Raw genomic sequence first — 23,017 nt, 5'->3', positions numbered from 1 at the left:
ACATTTTCACAAAATCAGATATTATTACACCATTAACACTTAAACATGAATCATTTACTAACAATATAAAGCAAAAGCATTAATAATAAAAATATTTACTCAATAGAAGATAAGATCAGAATTAATAAAAATTTTAAAAATTTCACCCAGAATTCTGGTTGACACTTTCCCAACAATGCATGCAGTGACTGTGAGGAAAAGTGGGCATAGAGTTAGAGAAACCTTAACAGAGATGTAGATGACTAGGGAAGACTATGTGTCAGGGATCATGTAAATCTCTGTTCTGTAAGACTTGATATCCTTGACTTCCATAGAAAACAGTTCCATTATTTGTCAACTGCTTCTATTCTCAGGCTGCTAAAGCAAACCTATAATCTTTTAACACATCTGCATCCTTTTCAGGGTTCTGAGAAAGTTTTATACTCTGTTAGCAAAATTATATCAGCATAACTCGTATGAAAACAGATGCAAAATCTGTCATTCCCTTTGGCCTTCTTGTTCTCTTAACTGTAGAAGGCAGTAAAAGGAAATATAGTTCCCATGGGATTTCCTTCCCCTCTAAGCATTTAGATAGCATGAAAACAGAATTAATTCAACAACTATTCAAATGACAGATGATTCTGCTTTGCTCCAATCTGTTTCTATCAGCTACAACAGTCTTATAAAGTTAAAAAGCTTTTTGCCTCAGTTGCAAAACATACCTGTCAGCAATATTTAGCTCCTGTCAGATTCTGTATTTGTTCATTTACAAGCAGTTTCTATCATGACCTTCTGTGTCTTCTGTTCCCAATTCTTTCTGACTCCTGTAATACATAGGTTTTTCTACCTTCTACAACTACTAATGCCTCATGCCAAGGTCTCCTTATATTTAATAATCAATCTCTACCTGAAGATATGAAACAAAAAAAGAAACAAGCAACATGCTTTTCTAACAGGCATGACCTAAAATTATTCCACATTTGTTTGATTTATATTTATTCATTTATGATCTTCAAAAACCTCTAAACAGTCAGATATAAATTAGCTGATCATCAACAGTGCCATGAAGCCATCCCTATCTTCAAATAACATTTAACATTGAGTGACTTTTCTTTTGATTTGACTCAGAACACTCTCATTTTACTGAAGCATTTTTTTCCTGGTAGTCCATGTTGTTTGCAAACAAATTTTATCTTTATTCCTCACATAGATACTGTTTCTATGCCATTTCAGTAACCTAAACAGCCATATAAAACAGTTAGTATCATACCCCTAGAATTTTCACCATGCAAGTTGAGTGTCCATGTTGATGAGTTCATTGATTAATCAAAGTTTGGAAGCTTTAACAAAACAGCAAAACCAAAATGGTGAAGTAGAAAAAGCGCTCAGCTGAGCTAGCCTAACATCACCCTCCAAACAAATATAAAACAATACCTTAAATTGATTCTGGAATGGCAAAGACAAAAAGGTCAGAGTAGACATTCTTCCAGCCCAAGACAGCTAAGAGGTAAGAAAGGGAGATCTGTGACATGAGGCTGGCCCAGAGTCTACATGAATTAAACACCAGTAGTGGGATTAAGTGATGGCAACAGAAGTTTTGGGAGGTCTCTAAGCAGATGCAGTAAAGAGACCTGGAAACTGGTCAGAAGTGGATTAAAGGGTACCACTGTGCTAGCACCGGATTCAGGATAAGATACTATTTGGCAGCTCCATTGCCTATATTCACTTCTGGGTCAAAGTTCAAGGGCAGAAAAGAGTATTTTCAGTTAAGAGGAAATGAGAGCCCTGAGGAGCAACTGTTTGGCAACTCCATTGCCTATTTCCACTTCTGGGTCATATTTCAAGGCCAAAGAAAACTACTCTTGATCAAGAGGGAATTAAAACCTTCAGGAATACAGTCATTGCTGGCCCCAAGGGAGGAGAAGCCCTGAGGAACAATATTTTGTGCAATACCAAGTGATCAGGGGCTCTTCCTGGTTAGGACTAGAGCAAAGATCAGGAGAGCAGTGACCACGCTTCTCTCCAGATGATAGTACCCTGGAAACACGGAAAACATCCAAATCCAAAATTCAGCCAAATTCAGAACTAAGTGTGGAAAAGTAGAGCAAAGATGCCTGAAGCTTGACAGAGAGAGAGAGAGAGCTCTTCCTAAATTCCCCACGCTGAGGATAGAGTACAATGTTAACACAAAGTTTGAAAACAAGAAACAGGGTGGGAAAAATGAGCAAAGAACAATAGCAAATAATGGTAATAACTTGATCAAAAAGCTGCCACTGATCTTCAGGACTCTCACTCCAGAGAGGAACACTGCTTTTCAACTATAACCCAAAATTGAGTATGGGCAATAGAGTTGCCAGATAGCATCTTGTCCTGAGCTCAGTGTTAGCACAATGTTACCCTGTAATCGCTTTCTGACCAGTTGCCAGATGCCTTTACTGTTTCTACCTCGAGGGCAGCAGAAGCTTCTATTGCCACAACTCAAACCACTATTTTTTTTGTCCATGTAGAGACAAACTAAGAAGAAAACAATGAAGTCAAAACATCTATAAGGAGAGCCTCAAAGGAAAAAAAATGAGAATTAGACACGTCTAACAGGAATTGCTTGAAGAGATAAAAATTATTTTAACTATCAAATAAGAATGGTAGAGGAAAAAGTAGGTAAAGAAATGAAAGAAAAGGAAGAAAAAAATGAAGACAAATAGCAACTTGGAAAAAGAGACCCCCCCAAAAAAATGAAAAAAAACACCTTAAAAAATTGGTTAAACAGAAAAGTTACAAAAATTCACTGAAGAAAATAACTCCTTAACAAATGGATTTGGCCAAATAGAAAAAATAGGTACACAAGCTTACTGAAGAAAATAATTTCTCAGAATTTTGAATTGGAAAGGAGCAAGCTTATGACTCCATGTTTTATTATTTCCATTAAGAAACAATGGAATAAAGTCAATAGAATAAAAAATAGAAGGAAATGTGAAATCTCATTGGAAAAATAAAAGATATGAAAAAAAGATCAAGGAGAGATAATTAAAAATTAGTTATGTAAAAGCCTTGATCAAAGAAGGATACTAGACATCATATTTCAAGAAATTATCAAGGAAAACTGGCCTAATATCCTAGAACCAGAGAGTAAAATAGAAATCAAAAGAATCCACTGATCAACACCTGAAAGAGATCCCAAAATGAATACTCTCAGGAATATTATAGCCAAATTCCATATCTTCCAAATCAAAGACAAAATACCTGAAGAAGAAAGAAAGAAACCATTTAAATATCATGAGGCCATAGAGAAGATCACTACAAATTTACCAGTTACCACTTCAAAGGCATGGAGGGTTTAGAATATGTTATTCTATTGCCACCACTCAAACTATCACTGTTTTTTTTTAATCCATGTAGAGACAAACTAAGAAGAAAATTATGAAGTTGAAACATCTATAAGGAAAGCCTCAAAGAAGAAAACAATGAGAATTACACATAAGTCTAACAGGAATTGATCGAAGAACATCAAGTAAGAATGCCAAGGCAAAAGAGCCTAGATTGCAACCAAGAGTAACCTATCCAGAAAACTGAGTGTAATCCTTCAAGGGAAAAAATAAATGTTTAATGAAAGAAAGGACTTTTAAAGCATTCCTGGTGGAAAGAGCAGAGCTGAATAGAAAATTGACTTCTAAGAAATACAAGACTCAAGAGAAACATCAAAATATAAATATGAAAGAGAAATCAGTAAGGTTAGACTGTTTATCTTTCTATATTTGAAAATGATACATGTTTCTAAGGACCTTATCATTGTTGGGAAAATTAGATAGATTCTATATAGAAAGAGAGAATAGAATTAAGTTGATTGTGTTGGGATGATATAAAAAACTGGATAGGTAAGAAAGAGGGATTCCCTTGGAGAAAGGGAAGGAAGAAAAAGAAGTAGGAAAATTATCTCACATCAAAGAGGCATGCAAAGAAGAGCTTTTCATTGGAAGGGGAAATGGCAGGGTGGGGCAGGTAATACATGAACCTCACTCACATCTAAATTGGTTCAAAAAGGAAAAATACATGTACATATTCAAAATCCATCTTGCTCAACAGGGATGTACAACAAAAAGGTCATAAGAGAGAAGGAGTGATTAAAAGGAGGACAGGAAAAGAAGCGGTTGCCAGAAGTAATACAGACATTAGAGGATGGACAGAGTAAAGGTGAGAGAGAAGCAAAAACAGAAGAAAATAGGATGGAGGGAAATGCACAGTTGGTATTTGTAACAGTGAATGTGAATGGGATGAACTCACCTATCAAATGGAAGCACATAACAGAATGGATTAGAAACTAGAATTTAACAATATGTTGTTTAAAAGAAACATGCTTCAAACAGAGAGATCTAAGGAGAGTTAAAGAAGAGGGCCGGAGCAGAATCTAATATGCTTAAACTGAAGTGAAAAAGGCAGAGGGTAACAATCTTGGTCCCAAACTAAGCAAAAGCAAAAATAGACCCAATTAAAAGGAATTAGCAAAGAAACTACATCTGCTAAAAAGGTACCATAGACAATGAAGTATTATCTGTACTAAACATATATGCACCAGATAGAACAACACCCAAATTCTCAAAGGAAAAGATAAGCAAATTACAGAAAGAAACAGAAATAAAATTATACTAATGGAGGACCTGAACATTCCCCTCTAAGAACTAGAATAAATCTAACCATAAAATACATAAGAACAAATTCAAAGAGATCAATGGAATCTTTGAAGAGTTATATATGATACACCTCCGGAGAAAACTGATATGGAATAGAAAGACATATACCTTTTGCTCAACTGTACATGGGAGATTTCACAAAAATTGACCATGTGTTTGGGCACAAAAAAAAAAACCCACAACCAAATGCGGAAAAGTAGAAATATTAAACACACCTTTTCTAGATGATAATGTAATACAATTATATTTAATAAAAGTCTGGGAAAGCACAGGTGAAAAACTAATTGAAAATTATTAATCTAATCTTAAAGAATGAATGGGTCAGAGACCAAATCATAGAAACATATAATAAATTCATTAAAGATAATAGCAACAATGAGACAACATTCCAAAATTAGTGGGTATCCACAAAAGCAATGCTTAGGGGAGATTTTATGTCTTCAAATGCATACACCAAAAAAAGAAAATTGGAAAGAACAAATCAATAAATTGAGCAAGCCATTTAAAAACAGGAAAAAACCCCCTCAATTAAACACCAAAATGGAACTCTTGAAAATCAGAGGCAAAATTAATAAAATTGAAAGTGAAAAAGTATTAAACTAGTAAATAATATCTAGAGCTGATTTTATTTTCAAAAAGAAACATAAAATAGATAAGCCATTGGTTAATTTAATTTTAAAAAGAATTAAACTAAAGCATTACTATAAAAAAATGAAAAGGGTGAATGCACCTCCAATAAAGATGAAATTAAAATAATTATTAAGTTATTTTGCCTAATTATATGGCAACAAAACTAACAATCTAAGTGAAATGGATGAATATTTACAAAAATATAAACTGCCCAGATTAACCAAAGAGGAAATAGAAAACTGAGATGTTTGTCACAGTGGAGACAGCACAGGGTTTGAAGACTCATCTTCATGAGTTCAAATCCAACCTCAGACACTTACTAGCTGTGTGACCCTGGGCAAGTCTCTTAACCCTGTTTGCCTCAGTTTCTCATTTGTAAAAAGAGCTAGATAACGAAATGGCAAATCATTCCAGTATCTTCACAAAGAAAACCCCAAGCTAAATGTGACTGAACAACCACTACTACAACTTCTTAAAAAGTAAAATTGGTCAAGTGGTAAATGAGTTTACTAAGAAACAGATGCCCATGACCAGACGGATTTACAAGTGAATTCTATGAGAAGTTTAAGGAACAATTAATTCTAATATTTATGAATTATTTGAAAATAATAGGTAAAACAGAAGTCCTATCAAATTCCCTTTATGAATCAAAAATTATACTGATACCTAAACCAGGGAGAGCAAAAACTGAGAAAGTAAACTGTAGATCAATTTCTTTAATGAATATTAATGCAATTTAAAAAATACCAACAAGGAGATTATAGCAATATATCACAGAGATATCACACTACAACCAGGTGGGATTTTTACCAGGAGTTTATGGGTGGTTCAATATTAGGAAAATTATCAGCATAATTGACCATAACAATAACAACAAAATCATATGATTAAATCAATAGATTCAGAAAAAGTCTAACAAAATATCACATTAATTCTTCACAAAAAAAACTAGCACTAGAAAGCATAGGAATCAATGGAACTTTTCCTGAAATGATAAGTAGCGTCTTTCTAAGACAATCATCAAGAATTATCTGTAATGGGGATAAACTTGAAGCCTTCCCAATAAGATCAGGCATGAAGTAAGGATGTCCATTATCACCACTATTATTCAAGATTTTGCTTGAAATTCTAGCTTTGGCAATAAGGCAAAGAAAAGGAAATTAAAGAAATAGAAATACGCTATAAGGAAATGAATCTTTCACTTTTTGCAGATGATATGATGGCATACTAAGGAAACTCTTCAGAATCAATTAAAAACTAGCTGAAACAATTAACATTAACAAAGTGGCAGGATATAAAATAAACCCACATAAATAATCAACTTTTCTATATGCTACATAAAACCCAGAACAGACAGAAAGAAAAATTCCATTTAAGATAACTATAGGCAATACAAAGTACTTGGGAGCCTGACAAGACAATTCCAGGGATTATATGAACATAATTACGAAACACTTTTTACACAAATAAAGACAAAGCTAAACAATTTGGAAAATATTTATTGCTTATTGGTAAACCAAGCCAACATAAAAAATAACAATCTTGCCTAAGTCAATTTACTTATTCAGTGCCATAAAAATCTGTCAAATAATTGTTTTAGTAGAGCTGGTAGAACAAAAGGTCAAGTATATCGGGGGAATCAATGGAAAAAATAATCTTAAGGAAGGCAATATAGCAATTCGAGATTTCAAGCTATGTTACAAAAAAAATCATCAAAACCATCTGGTATTTGCTAAGAAATAAAGTAATGTATCAGTGAAATAGGTTAGGTACACAATACACTCTAGTAAATGATCATAGTAATCTAGTGTTTGCTAAATCCAAGGATCTAACTTTTTGCTGTAAGTAAAAGTTCTGTATGGAACTTTTGCTGTAAGACACAATTTTCCGGGAAAACTAGGAAAGAGTTTCATACAAACTAGGTATAGACCAACATTTCACACCACATACCAAAATAAGGTCAAAACAAATACACGATTCCACAAGAAAGGATGATATTATAAGTAAGTTAGAGGAGCATGGAAAAATCTGCCTGTCAGATCTACAGATAATGGAAGAGTTTATAACCAAACAAGAGATAAAGGGAATTAAAGAAAGTACAATAAATAATTTTGATTATATGAAATTTTAAAAGCTTTTGTCCAAACAAAACTAATGTAGTCAAATTTGGAAGGAAAATAGGAAAGTGTTTGTCTCAAGTTTCTCTGATAAAGACCTCATTTTTCAAATATGTAAGGCATTTATCCAAATTTATAAAAATAAAGCATTCCCCAGTTCATAAATAGTCAAAGGATATAAAGAGGCAGTTGTCAGAAGAAGAAAACAAAGCTATCAATGATCACATGAAAAAAAATGGCCTAAATCACTATTTTTTTTAAAAAGAAAAATTAAAGCAATACCTCTCAGACTGGTTAATATGACAGAAAAGAAAAAATGATAAGTGCTGGAAGGAATATGGAAAAATTGGAACCCTAATGCATCATTGGTAGAGTTGTGAACTAGTACAACCATCCTGGAAAAACAATTTGAAACTAAGCCAGAAAAACTATAGAATTTTGCATAACCTTTGATACTATAATATCAACACAAGGTCTGTGTCTCAAAAAGAACAAAGTAAAGGGGAAATGACCTCTTTGAACCAAAATAGTTGTAGCAGCTCTTTTTGTGGCTGCAAAGAATTAGAAATTGAGGGAATGCCCATCAATTGAGGAATGGCTGAACAATCATATACTATGATTATAATGGAATACTATTGTGCTATAAGAAATGGTGAGCAGTATGTTTTTAGGGAAAAAAAACTAGGAAGATCTATGTGAACTCATGCAAAGTGAAGTGAGCAGACCCAGAAAATATTTTGCACAGTGACAGCAATATTTTAATGATGATTAACTATGAAAGAATTTGCTACTGTGCTCAAAACAATTTCAGAGGAACCATTATAAAAAATCTCATATACCTCTAGAGAAAAAAACTGATGAACTCTGAATACAGATTGAAGAATACTTTTTATAAACTTTATTTTTATTCTTTTGTTTTGTTTTATAATATAGCTAATATGGGCAAGGTTTGCATGACCTCACATATGTAATCAAAATCTAATTGCTTGCCCTGTCACAGACAAGTAAGTGGCATTTGGGAAGGAGAATTTGGAACTTAAAATTCTAAAGAAAAATGGTTAAAATTTTAATATGTAATTGGGAAATATTTAACTAAATAAATAAATATAATTTTTAAAAGGATAGTTTCAGATAACTTGGGCAGCTAAGTGAGACAATAGATAGAGTACTCAGGCCTGCAGTCAGGAAGACATCTTCCTGAGTTCAAATTTGGCATCATAGACTTACTAACTGTGTGACCATGGGCAAATCACTTCATCCTGTTTGCCTCAGTTTTATCATCTGTAAAATAAGCTGGAGAAGGAAATGGTAAACCATTCCAATATCTCTTCCAAGAAAATCTTAAAAGGAGTCACAAAGAGTCAGATACAATTAAAAATGACTAAACAACAACTTTTCAGATGTGTTAGAGCGCTAAGTATATATGTAATCAGCCCTTATCAGGTGAATTACAAACATTGCTAAGAGCAAATCATCCTATGTTTCAGGCTAGATTCCATAAATATAAAGCCTGTTCTCAGATAAGATCTTAACCAACCACTATCCTACATTTGTCCTTCTCTGTTAAAGCGATCTGGTCACTGATCAGTAATAGAGTTTATAACAACGTGTGTACCCCTAACCCTTTCTTTCCCAAGAAGCATTTCACACTTACCCAAAGTATTTTACTGTTTGTTACTTAAATTACTACAGTCATGAAAGTAGGGTGGTTGATCTACGGAACAGAAAGGTATCAGCTAATAACAATAGGCTTATCAAGGATATTAGGTTTTCTCTCTAAGACAAAATGTAGAAGTAGAGAAAGGCTGAATCTTTGGGCTGCTGTTATTTGTTCATCATATGAAGGTACAAAGTTGTATGTCTTGAGGAAATAGTTAACAAAAGAAATAGATGAGACTTTTTACCCTTTGGTCACAAGGCAGTGGAACATTTGGGTCTGGTGCTTCTGGGTGACTATCTTTTTGTGTTTGTGTTCTTCTTTGTTGAGTGTCTTACAGTTGGAACATTGTACTCTTGACTGGGTTCTAAACTGCCCAAGATCTTCCATCCAGAGAATGTCAATACCTCATAACTTACAGCTGATGACACTGTGTCCTGAGGACATCTGTAATTGTATTTTTGACATTTTTTGAATCCTCCCCTAATTTCTCAGGCAGGTGAAATGACTTACTAATATATGGCTCCATTTCACCTGGCTCACCGTATTCAAGGAATTGCTTCAAAGGATAGTGAAAGCATGATTATTTAATCTTATCCAGATATGTTTCAGGTTTTCTATTCCTATGAGGGCACAAAGGAGCTTTGTAATTATAATTAGGTCTTGATTGTCACAGTATTTTTTTTTCTTTATTCATTGGAGAATAGGACAAAAAAGGTTTTACTTTCACAGTAAAATGGATCACCTGGGATTGTTAAGCACTCAGAGAATACTCATGAAGCCATTTTTATGTATGTTCTTTATACTTAAGTGGGATAAGTATAAAGGGGAGATTAGGAGTTTCATATAAGTATGTTCTATTCTATGGTCATCAAGGAATGCAAGATCAAAAAAGGTGTGTTTGTCAAGTGGCAAGGGTAAGGGTAACAGGTGCAGAACATGATATCCCATTGATATCTTTTTGATATTACAAGAAAATAAGAGAAGCCCTCTGGCCTATGGGTTGATACCCTGTGCCAGACTTAAGATTATGGTCAAGAATCTTATAGGATGGGTAGATATAGTTGCAGTGCAATTAGCATCATTAGAGGAAATATTCCTCATAGATCCAGTGAGCATGATCTATCGTGCCCCATTCCCAATATCCATATTACAAGATTCAAAGTTACCCATTTTTCAGTAAAATTAGACTTAGAGTTCATACTGTCATGTAAGACTTGAATGTGGTTTTCACCTCCTGTATTCTTCAACCTAAGTTAAATCCAGGTGGAGGATTTCCATGATACAGGAGATCTGATCATTTGATACCAATGCAAAATGTGGTAATCTCATGCAAATATGGGTTATTCATGTATACATGGAAATAATAGTGCTTTGGTACTTCTTGTAAGCTATGAAAGTATGGGTTAGTGGGGAGGGTATGGATCTTTCTATTCTTTTGGGAAGAAAACTTGAGTCATTAACTCTGCTAAATTCTCAATAATTGTCTAAGTATGGGGTCATTAAACTATCTGAAAGAAAAGTCTTTGAGGTAATGGGACCATTTGCAGACCATCCTGGAATTTCCAAGAGAATTTTGGAGACATTCAAAAGGTGGAAAAAAAACCATCTAGCATGTGTGAGTCCACACACACACACACACACACATACACATACACAAACTCACATACACAAGTTAAAGAGTTTTCTGCTATATACACACTCACATAACATGTATATGTTATCATATATATATATATATATATATATATATATATATATATGATTTAAAAATAGCTTCAAAATTGGGATTCAAAAGCAATTCCATTATAGGTGGCTGAAATATTTCTTTTATTGGCTCAATAACAAATTACTTGATATATAGACAATTTACATTTTAACTATTAAAAATGTAATTTTATGCTTACCTGTATTCATTTTTTCCCTATAAAGGATCATGCTAGATACATTTACTGCTAAATAACTAGCAATTCTATCATTATGTGTAGCATAATTCAGGATGCCACAGAAAATAAACAAAACAGTAAAATAGAGATAATAATCTTATAGCATAGAGGGTAATGTTAGAATATTGTCATAAAGAATAATTTCAACTCCATTTACTTCTTTTTTATAGATTATAAGCAAGAACACCTGAAAGTAGACATTTTGAAAGAAACATTTCTAGGTTTTGAAAATTTTGCATTTCGCAGGGGGGAAAGGTGGAGGGGAAACAAATGAAAAAATTTAGAGTTACATTGTGTGTGGAATCCCTATCTGAATGAGCAACTTCCCCAATGACTCTTAACCATTCTGAGTGTGTTTCTTCATCTTTAAAATGTTGGAGGTGGGAGAGATGAGGGGAAAGGAGAAATGGGAGAGAAAACAAGTGAAGGAGTCAACTGAAGGGATGGAAGAGAAAAGAGAAGTTGTACTTGTACTACCCATTTCAGAGGGCTGTTTTCAGAAATGGACTTTCCCAACATTAAACTCCTCTGTGAATGTGAATTGCTTATATTTGTTATTATCAACATTATTAAACCATGTGTTCCCTTTTTCTGCTTTAAAAAACCCATTTAAACAAAAAAAAACATATCCTATTCTTATTCCTTCCAATAAAACTAGCTTCCTCCCATGCTAATATAAAACAGGGATTATTAACTTGGGGACAATGATGTTTTAAAAATATTTTTATAACTATTTCATTATAATTAGTTTCCTCTGTAATCTTATATATTTTGTTTTATGCATCCAATAATATTGTTCAGAGAAGGGCCTATAAGTGGTATCAAATTGCAAAAGGGATCCAACACACACACACACACACACACACACACACACACACACACACACACATTAGGAGTATGCTGAAGCCAGCTTGTGAAGGACAATTGTTAATTTTTCAGTGTGAGTTGTACACCTTGGGAAATTGGCAAATGTTACAGGTAAAACTTTGATTTATTTTTAATTTTTGTTGAATGTCCAGACTTAGGAACATGATAAGAAAAAAAAAACAATGATGCAGATTATATTTAAAGGTGCATCATGTATAATTTTTTATGAAAGCTGCTTATTAAACATTTACTAGCATATCCCCAAGGGTCCCTAATCTATAGTGAATTTAAAAATATCTTGTGTGATCAACCATTCAAGAACCATTTCCTAATCAGTTCACATGTACCAAATGATGTGCTAGGCACTAGGACTACAAATTCGATAAATGAAATATGTACTTTAAAAAAATTGAATCAAGAAACCTGAGCTGTAGTTTTCAGCCTGTAATTATCTGTATGACCTTATGCATGTCACTTATTGTCTCTGGTCCTCAGTTTTCCAATGTACAAATATGAGGGATTTAGAATGGATTTAGTAATGTTACTTACAGATTTTATATGCTATAATTCTAACACTTATGGTTTCTCCATATTAAGAGATAGTAGAAAAGATTTGTTGTGTTTTACACCCAGAAATCAGGATTAGAAACAGTAAAAAGTAGTGACAGAAAGGTAGGTCTTGGCTTACTACAATGAAAACTCCCTAATAATTAGAATTGCTTGAACGTGTAATTGATTTCCTAAGGAGAGAATAAACACCCATCACTGTGAATGGCTGAATGACCAATTGTTATGGATATTCTGGACAGGATTTGTTATCTGAGCAGAGATTAGAGTAGTTGACCTCTGAAATCCCTTCTGTCTCTGACATTCCATAATTTTTTTCATTACCAGTGCAACCTAGCACCTAGAAAATAAGTTGTCCAGACATGGCTGGACATTAACTCAATGGTCTTGGAGACTCTGTCACAGAGAGAAGGGTTACCCACTATGGAGTTTCAGAAAGCATGGTGTTTCTTGCTTTAGCACTGGATGAATGTTCTTCCCAGCATTTTGCATGTACCTTTAACCATTCTTCACCAACACTGACACCTAGTCAGAGATAGGGATATTGTTGTTGCTGTTTTAACCTATTTTACATGCTGAACAAATCAGACTTAATGTTTAGTTATGTCTTCATAGATGGCACAAAGATAATCTTGTGAAGGAAGCATAGATTTACAAGTTCTATTTTTCCTTTTCCCTTGAACTTTATTCATATTCTTAAGCAGGATGCAACACTAGTGTGATTCCTTGCCCCCATCCCATGGGGAAATTATATCTACTTTAAACAGATATTGTAAGGATTATTTAATATTGGAAAACCTTTCTGGATCCAGTGCTGAAAGGCTAATTTATTTTATATTTGGGAGAAGAAAGATATGACAATATAAAGGCCCTTTCCCTCCTTACCAAAATAAAAAAAAAATACCACACTGCTTTAGACTAATAAGATTTTTATTCTTTCAGGCCTGACAGTTTTCCAATTCCAGACCCTTAAGAGAAAGTTTGCCAAGTCTCTGTCAAATCTTACAATGTACCTAATCTAATTCTCTTGTCATAAGGCCTTTGCTGGTATAAATGTGCCATAATACATTCACATTTACCTGCAGAGACAGGCATTTAATCCTTCATTCCCATGTCTGGACTCATAATGTCTTGACTCCATATTTGGGCAGAGCCCCACAGGGGCCATTCTAACCCAGGGTTTGACATAGAGACTGTGCACACAACATTAGTTAGAGTCATAGAATCCAGGTTGCATATTGCTCTCGCATAAACTATGCTATGTGATCTGGAACCAATCTCCTAAATTCAATCTCCATTTTCTCATCGATAAAGTGGGAATAATTTTTGTTTGTCCTTCATTTTCAAAGAGAACCAATGACATCACATGTGATGTCTTGACTCATGGGTGAATTGGATTTAAATGAGGCTGAGTTGCACAAAATCATCAGCTTCATTCTCTCTTCCCATCATGAAAGTCCAGTGACAATATAAAAGTCAAGATGCCTGGCAAAGTCCCTGAATGCAAAGGATGGTCTTAGAGTCTTCAATGTCCAACCAAGCTCTAAGCACACTACAGCACCTACTTTAACTATCTTTATGGCCATTGGAATAGATTGTTGTCATTCTCCCATCCCACTGGGGGAAGTCTTTACACGCTTGTGATAGACATCTCTCTAACTCACAGATGTATTTGAAGTTCATTAGTTACCCTCTATATGGGTTAGCCCATCTTCAAGACAGTTTACCAGGGTGTGGCCACTGTGATTTACCAGAGTGTGGTTACTGTGCACACTAAAGGTTCTTGGAGACACAGTTGAGAGTTGAGTGAAAAGTGGGACATCACCTAAACCCCTCCAAATGCCTATAAAGAGTGGCTCTAAACAAATTCTAAAGCAGCAGAAACAACAAAAAGACAGAGTGAAACAAATTTCCAGACCAAGACAACCTGGATGGTTGATCAGAAAGGTATACCATGCCGGGTGGGGAGGGGCACACAAGCAAAACAGACCTTAGCCAACCTGGAGCAGGCCTCAGAAGACTGAATCATGGGCAGCTGTGGTGGTTTGCAGACTTCTCAACCGACAAATGTCAAAGACAACTTAAAAAGTCAGTAGGAAAAATCTGTGACTGTGGTGAGAGAGAAGCTCAGTCCCACACCTATTTCCCACATGTGGCCCTAGGGTGGTGGCTGCTTCCTGATCTTCTGGCTCATAGACTGAGGGGGAAGCAAGTGGCTGATCAGAGGGGTAGTGGAGAGATCTCTTTGCTGCTGCTTGGATCTGGGTCACAGTTCTGGGTGGTGGTCCTAGGGTAAGGAGGAGTGCTGGAGTGGTGGATCTTGTGCCTTGGTGGACAGGGAATCCTCCTCAGAGTTCCAAAGTAGAAAAGAGTGCTTGTGGTCACTCATAGACCAGAGCACAGTCCAGGAAAGGAGTAAACACTTCACCCCTTATCATACCACTTTAGAAGAACTGAAAATTTACAGGTCCCTAAAAGTTTCTCTGAAAACTGCTGCACAAAACCCCTGAAGCTTTGGGACAGTACATTCTCCACACTGGAAGCAGACCCTTACCTTAACAAAGCATTTATAACTCAAGTAATTGGCTGGGATCATAAGCAAACTTCACAAAAAAGGCCATAGAATCTTTCTTTTGTGACAAAGAAGATCAAAACATAGAACCAGAAGAAAACAACAAAGTCAAAACTCCTACATCCAAAATCTCCAAGAAAAATATGAATCAGTCTCAGGCCATGGAAGAGCTCAAAAAAGGATTTTGAGAAGCAAGTAAGAGAAATAGAGGAAAAACTGGGAAGAGAAATGAGAATGATACAAGAAATCATGAAAAACAAGTCAACAGCTTGCTAAAAGAGACCCCAAAAATACTCAAGAAAATAACACCTCAAAAAATAGCCTAACCCAAATGGCAAAAGAGGTCCAAAAAGCCAATGAGGAGAAGAATGCCTTAAAAAGCAAAATTGGCCAAATGGAAAAGAAGTCCAAAAGCTTACTGAAGAAAATACTTCCTTAAAAATTAGAATACAGCAATTGGAAGATAGTGACTTTGTGAGAAATCAAGGCACTGTAAAACAAAACCAAAAGAATGAAAAAATAGAAAATAATGTGAAATATCATATTGTAAAAAACAATTGACCTGGAAAATAAATCCAGGAGAGATCATTTAAAAATTATTGGACTGTCTGAAAGCCATGATCAACAAAAGACCCTAGACATCATCTTTTAAGAAGTTATCTAGGAAAACTGTCTTGGCATTTTAGAACCAGAAGGTAAAGTAGGAATGGAAAGAATCCACTGATCACCTCCTGAAAAAGATCTCCAAAGGAAAACTCCTAGGAATATTGTAGCCAAATTCCAGAGTTCCCAGGTCAAGGAGAAAATATTGCAGGCAGCCAGAAAGAAAAAATTCAAGTATGGTGGCAACACAATCAGGATAGCACAAGATTTAGCAGCTTCTTCAGTAAGAGACTGGAGGGCTTGGTATATAATATTCTGAAGGGCAGAAGAGATAAGATTACAGCCAAGAATCACCAACCCAACAAAACTGAGTAAAAACTTCAGGGGGAGAAAAAATGGACATTCAGTGAAATAGAGGACATTCAAGCATTCTTGAGGAAAAGACCAGAGCTGAACAGAAAATTTGACTTTCAAATACAAGACTCAAGAAACTGAAGAGAAACTCAAGAAGAGGTAAATAGGAAAGAGAAATCATAATGGACTTATTAAGGTTGAACTGTTCACATTGCTTCATGGAAAGATGATATTTTCAACTCGCAAGTCCTTTATTAGTATTAAAATAGCTGAAGGGGAAAACATTATATGTATTGATAGATAGATAGATAGATAGATAGATAGATAGATAGATAGATAGATAGATAGATAGATAGGCACATAGATAGAGGGCACAGGGAAAGTTGAAGATGAAGGAGTGATATCTGGAGAATAAAATTAAGGGGTAAGAGAGGATTATACTGGGAAAAGGAAAAGGGGAGAGGTAGAATGGGGTAAATTATCTCACATAGAACAGACAAGAAAAAGCTTTTACAATGGAGGGGAAACCTAGGTAGTTGAGAGGGAATGAGTGGATCCTATTCTCTTTGGATTTACCATATGGAGGGAATAACATACACACTCAATTGGGTATGGAAATCTGTCTTACCCTACAAGAACATAGGGAGGGAAGGGGACAAAAGAGCATGGGGATGATAGAGAGGAGGGGCAATTGGAGGAGGTGGTAATAAGAAGCAAATACTTCTGAGTAGGAACAAGGTCAGAAGATAGAACAGAATAAACAGGGGGGCAGAATAGGATTAAGGTAAATATATTTAGTTTTTCACCACATGACTACTATGGAAGTATTTCGTAAGACTACACATGTATAACCTGTATTAAGTTGCTTGCCTTCTTAATGTGGGTGAGTGGGAAGGGAGGAAGGGAGAAAATTTGGAACCCAAAGTCTTAAAAATAAATGTTTAAAAAATTGTTTTCACATGCAACTGGGAAATAAGATGTACAGAAAATGGGCTATAGAAATCTATCCTGCTCTACAAGAAAATTGAAGGGGAAGGGGATAAGAGATGGAGGGGTGATAGAAGGGAGTGCAGATTAGGGGAAGGGGCATTCAGAATGTATGACATCCTTGGGTGGGAGAAGGGATGAGATGGGGAGAAATTTTGAAACTCAAAATCTTGTGGAAGTGAATGTTAAAAGCTAAAAATAAATTAATTAGCTAAAAAAATACAGCACCAAAAATAAATAAAATAAAATATTCCAGGTGAGAAGTGATGAGGTGACCTAGGTTTGAGGGGAAATAAGGTAACAGATGTGAGAGAGGTACTGTGGAGGTATAGTCAACAAAAATTTGGCACCCAATTTGATATGAAGGATGTGGAAGAAGAAAAAGTGTAAGTGGACTCTACAATCACATAAATAAGTGACTTGGAGAAAAGTGATGCCTCCAATAGAAATTGTGAATTTTAGCATAATGAATTGTTTTATCAGAAAGATGGTGATGAGTTCCATTTTAGATTTAGTGAGTTTGAGATGCAAAAGAAGGCATTCAAGTGAAATGCCCAGTAGACATTCGTAGTTTTGGTTTGTGTGATCTAGTATTCAGGAGAAAAATTAAAGATGGATACAAAAAAAAAACAGAAAGAAAGAAAAGAAAAGTGGGACACCAAAGGTAAGTGAGCAGCCCTGAGAAGTGCTCAGCAAGTCCTCATACCAGAGATGCTAGTCTTCCTGAAATATCCCATGTACTAGGCATAGGGAACATGCAGGCTCAAGGCCAATCCAAACTTCACAGAACAAATCCTTTTATTAAGGGGATTTTTTTTCCTGTGAAGTTTGGATTTAAAGGGCCACATTTGAGGACCTAGAGGGCCACATGTGGCCTTGAAGTCGCAGGTTTCCCACCCCTGCTATACGTCCTATGTGAAGCACTTACCTTACAGGGTTATTCTGACAGAAAATGTTTCATGAACTCTAAAATGAAATATGAATTTGATCGCTTGGATATGAGTCAATGAATGTGGCTTTAATGATCAACTTAGATTTCTGCCCCCACATTCTTCCTGTGTGTATGTGTGTGTGTATGTGTGTGTGTGTGTGTTTCTTCTGGCTTGCCTCCACCCCTGTCTCTGAGACCAATCTAGCCACTTAGCACAGGAAACATAAAAATTAATATATCCACTACTCAAGTGGTTTAGCAACATTCCTATGCCTGCTTTAACTTTATACCCTGGTTCCTGCTACTAAATCCCTGTATTATTCTCCTAAGACTAGATCCCCAAGTAGATTATCTGTTAGATGTCCCAGTATCTCCCTAATCTGGGCTTCTGCTTTCTCAGCCCCACAACAAAACCAACTTGTATTCCTACTGCTTGCCTCCCTACTTCCTGTGAAGACCTGCTTTGTTCCATCTCTACTGCAAGCCCAGGTAGTGCCATCCATTTCCCAGTCTCAAAGGACTTCTGGGTAAGCAAAACACATTGGTGTCCTAACTGAGTTTGATACTTCCTCCTGATTCTTGTTTCTATGACATAGGCATTCTAAAGCCTCAAGAAAGAAATATCCCCATCTTCCATGAAATTAGAACTTGAACAGTCTAATCACATTTGCCTACAGGAGCCTTTCTCCAAACATTGATTTTCTGGATAGACTAATTCCTAAATGGTTAGCACAATCATTCCCTTAGACTTTTACATCCCAATGATTTTGGACTTCCCAGACAGACGCATACAAAACCTATCCTCATCTTCAACTACCCATTTTTCTCTCCTTTCCAACTCCTGCTCTCATGATAGGAGATTCTAATATGCATGTTTATGCATCCTTAAATGCCCAAGCTTCCCAGGACCTCCTTCAAATCAAATACCATATTTTATTCCCCTGTGGCTTTTGTGGGGCATCTGCTTCCTGAGCTTCTAGCTCTCATACTGATGGGGGATCAAGCAGCTGATCAGAGGGGGATTGCAGGGATTTTTTTGCTGGCACTGAGGCAAGATTCTCTTGCTTTGCCTATGCTTGGATCTGGGTCACAGTTCTGGCTGGTGATCCTGGGGCAAGGAGGGGTGCTGGTGTGGTGGAGCTTGTGGTGACCATGAAGAGAGAATCCCTCTGACAGTTCCAAGGCAGAAAAGAGTACTTATGGTCACTCATAGACAGAGTACAGGCCAGGAAAGGAGTAAACATGTCACTACTTTGTCATACTACTTTGGAAAGACAAAATTTACAGGTTCATATAAGTATCTCTGAAAAGAGCTGCACAAAACCCCTGAAGCTTTGGATAGTACATTCTCCATTCTGGAAGCAAACCCATAACTTAACAAAGAGTTTAAAAATCAAGTAATTGGCTGGAACATGATCAAACTGTGCAAAAAAAAAAAAAAGACCATAGAATCTTACTTTGGTGACAAACAAGATGAAAACATAGAACCAGAAGATAACAAAGTCAAAGCTCCTACATCCAAAGCCATCAAGAAAAATATGAATCATTCCCAGGCCTTGGAAGAGCTCAAAAGAGATTTTGAAAAGCAAGTAAGAGAAGTAGAGGAAAAACTGGGAGGAGAAATGAGAGTGATGCAAGAAATCATGAAAAATAAGTCAACAGCTTGCTAAAGGCGACTCCAAGAAAAAATACTGAAGAAAATAACACCTTGAAAAGTAGCCCAGACCAAATGGCAAAGAAAGTCCGAAAAGCCAGTGAGGAGAAGAATGCCTTAAAAAGCAGAATTGGGCAGATGGAAAAGGAAGTCCAAACGCTCACTGAAGGAAATACTTCCTTAAAAATTAGAATGGAGCAAATGCAAGCTAATGACTTCATGAGAAATGGAGACACTGTAAAACAAAATCAAAAGAATGAAAAAATAGAAGACAATGTGAAATATCTCATAGGAAATACAACTGACTTGGAAAATAGATCCAGGATGGATAATTTAAAAATTATTGGACTATCTGAAAGTCATGATCAACCAAAGAGCCTAGACATCATCTTTCAAGAAGTTATCTAGGAAAACTGCCCTAATACTCTAGAACCAGAGGGTAAAATAAAAAAATGAAAGAATCCACCAATCACCTTCCAAAAGAGATCCCCAAAGGAAAATTTCTAAGAATACTACAGCCAAGTTCCAGAATTCCCAGATCAAGGAGAAAATATTGCAAGCACCCAGAAAGAAACAATGCAAGTATGGTGGAAACATAATCAGGATAATACAAGATTTAGCAGCTTCTACATTAAGGGATTGGAGGGATTGGAATATAATATTGTGGAGGGCAAAGGAGATAGGATTGCAACCAAGAATCACCTATCCAGCAAAACTGAGTATAATCCTTCAAGGCAAAAATTGTCATTCAGTGAAATAGAGGACTTTCAAGTATTCTTGAGGAAAAGACTAAAGCTGAATAGAAAACTTGACTTTCAAATACGAGACTCAAGAGAAGCATGAAAAGGTAAACAGCAAAGAGAAATCATAAGAGATTTATTAAAGTTTAGCTCTTTACATTCCTAGTTGGAAAGATGATATTTGTAACTCATAAGACATTTGTTAGTATTAGGGCAGTTGGAGGGGAAAATGGATAGATAGATAGATAGATAGATAGATAGATAGATAGATAGATAGATAGATGATAAATAGATAGATAGATAGATGGCACAGGTGAGTTGAAGGCAAAGGGGTGATATCTGGAGAATAAAACAAAGGTGTGAGAGAGGATTATACTGAGAGAAGGAGAAAGGGAGAGGTAGAATAGAGTAAATTATCTCACATAAAACAGACAAGAAAAGGCTTTTACAATGGAGGGGAAATTGGAGAAGGTGAGAAGGAATGAGTGAATCTTATTCTCATAGGATTTGGCTTAAGGAGGGAATAACCTGCACACTCAATTGGGTATGGAATTCCATCTTACCCTACAGGAAAACATGGGGGAGTGGTTAAGAGAGGAGATGATTGAAAGGAGGGCAGATTGAGGGAGTAGGTAATCAGAAGCAAACACTTCTGAGTAGGGACAGGGTCAAAAGAGAGAATAGAATAAATGGGGGGTGGGATAAGATTAAGGGAAATATAGTTAGTTTTTTACAACATGACTATTATGGAAGTGTTTTGCATGACTACACATGTATAACCTGTATTGAGTTGCTTGCCTTCTCAAAGAGGGTAGGCGAGGAGGGAGAAAGGGAGAAAATTTGGAATCCAAAGTTTTAAAAACAAATGTTAAAAATTGTTTTCACATGGAACTGGGAAATATGATCTACAGACTGTTATATAGAAATCTATCTTGCCCTACAGGAAAATAGAAGGGGAAGGAGGTAAGAGAAGGCTGATACAAGAGAGGGCAGATTAGGGGAAGGGGAATTCACCATGTATGCCATCTTGGGGTGGGAGGGGGGGAGAGACAGGGAGAAAATTTGGTACTCAGAATCTTGTGGAAGTAAATGTTAAAAACTAAATATAAATATTCAAATAAATTTTTAAAAATTTTTAAAAAGAAAAAAAAGACTTACTATTAAATTCTTTACAGTAGCCTTTCTGAACCTTTCCGTCTCTCCCTAAGCCTCTCTCATTTGACTTCTCAGATTAGGACCTTAACTGATATTTAGCTAGAATTTCATATTTCACAGAAAAATAATTGAAGTAATGTGTAATGTGATGACTTCCCCTTTCTCCCTTTCACTTCTCATATCATTTAAGCACCTTTTTCCAATATTTGTGCCTTTAGATATAGATATAGATATAGATATAGACATAGACATAGACATAGACATAGACATAGACATAGACATAGACATAGACATAGACATAGACATAGACATAGACATAGATATAGATATAGATATAGATATAGATATAGATATAGATATAGATATAGATATAGATATAGATATAGATATAGATATAGATATAGATATAGATATAGATATAGATATGGATATGGATATGGATATGGATATGGATATGGACATGGACATGGATATGGATATGGATATGGATAGAGATAGAGATAGAGATAGAGATAGAGATAGAGATAGAGATAGAGATAGAGATAGAGATAGAGATAGAGATAGATAGAGATAGAGATAGAGATAGAGATAGAGATAGAGGTAGAGGTAGAGGTAGAGGTAGAGGTAGAGGTAGAGGTAGAGGTAGAGGTAGAGGTAGAGGTAGAGGTAGAGGTAGAGGTAGAGGTAGAGGTAGAGGTAGAGGTAGAGGTAGAGGTAGATATAGATATAGATATAGATATAGATATAGATATAGATATAGATATAGATATAGATATAGATATAGATATAGATATAGATATAGATATAGATATAGATATAGATATAGATATAGATATAGATATAGATAGATATGGATGTGGATGTGGATGTGGATGTGGATGTGGATGTGGATGTGGATGTGGATGTGGATGTGGATGTGGATGTGGATGTGGATGTGGATGTGGATGTGGATGTGGATGTGGATGTGGATGTGGATGTAGATATGGATATGGATATGGATATGGATATGGATATGGATATGGATATGGATATGGATATGGATATAGATATAGATATAGATATAGATATAGATATAGATATAGATATAGATATAGATATAGATATAGATATAGATATAGATATAGATATAGATATAGATATAGATATATGTACATATATGTAGCCCATCTTTTTTGCCAAGCTAATACTATTGCATTGTATGTTACACAATCTCAGGTACTCCAACTGATAACCCCCATTATCACTACTACTCTGTGTTTTGTCTTCCATGTATTCCTATTCACAGGCTCCCTTCCTCCCTGCTGCCAATTTGTATTGCATTTCACTAATACTAACTATAATTGCATTCAAGATTCTGTCCTTAGCCTTTTCTTTTTGCTTTATAGCACCTACCTTGATGAGCTCATCAGTTACCAGAGTTTTAATGATCGTCTCTATGCAGATAATTCCCAGATGCCTATTTCTAACTCTGGTATCTCTCCTGAGCTATTATCCTCCATCACTAACTGCCTTCTGGGCCACTTAACCTGGATACTCTAGAACAGTGTCCAAAACAGAACTCATTAACTTCACT

This window comes from Phascolarctos cinereus, unplaced genomic scaffold (genome assembly GCF_003287225.1).
Source record: "Phascolarctos cinereus isolate Bilbo 61053 unplaced genomic scaffold, phaCin_HiC Scaffold_4;HRSCAF=312, whole genome shotgun sequence".
Classification (NCBI taxonomy): domain Eukaryota; kingdom Metazoa; phylum Chordata; class Mammalia; order Diprotodontia; family Phascolarctidae; genus Phascolarctos; species Phascolarctos cinereus.
This window is presented reverse-complemented; position numbering follows the sequence as displayed.